Genomic DNA, 764 nt, shown 5'->3' on the forward strand with positions numbered 1-764 from the left:
TTTTGCTGTATAGTATTTGTTTTGCTGTTGTAAAGTATTTGTTTTGCTGTTTTTAACATATGAATTCCCTGTGCGGCATCCTTGAGTGCCAAGAAAGGCGCCTTTAAATAAAATGTATTATTATTATTACTATAAAAGGTTACTGTATAAATTCAATAAAGTTCTTAATTTAAAAAAAAGAAGAAAAAAGACTCATCCAACACCCCAGTAGATGGCGACCCAGCACGCACTTTTACATTTGTCTTATGTTGGAGACGTGTAGAAGAAGAAACGTATAAGGAAGTAGCACAGTCTTACGGTAGTAGTTAACCTAGATAAAGTATGGAGAGCCCAGAGTTAACTTTTACTTTGGCTTATATAGTGTTCTCTCTCTGCTTTGTGTCTACGCCCAACGAGTTCCGTTCGGCTGGTTTAACCATCCAGAATTTGTTTTCGTCCTGGCTGGGTAGTGAGGATGTGGGCTTCATCCAGTACCACGTCAGGAGGACCAGCATTACCGTACTTGTCCACTCCGCACTGCCTTTAGGTAAAATATAACATTCAGATAGATATAACAAAGGACAGGGTAATAACAAAAGTGAATATTTGTCAGATATTACCGAGACCGAGCTGAAAAGTACTAAATGAGGTCATGCTAGCTAGCGCACACAGTTTACCAGCATTAGCTAGTACTTACTGTGTTGGATAATATATAGTTAACGAAAACGACACCTTCTAACAAAATAGTTAAGATCTATTTTACATTTTGGCAACGGTTTACAAAA

Source organism: Etheostoma cragini, chromosome 10 (genome assembly GCF_013103735.1).
Source record: "Etheostoma cragini isolate CJK2018 chromosome 10, CSU_Ecrag_1.0, whole genome shotgun sequence".
NCBI lineage: Eukaryota > Metazoa > Chordata > Actinopteri > Perciformes > Percidae > Etheostoma > Etheostoma cragini.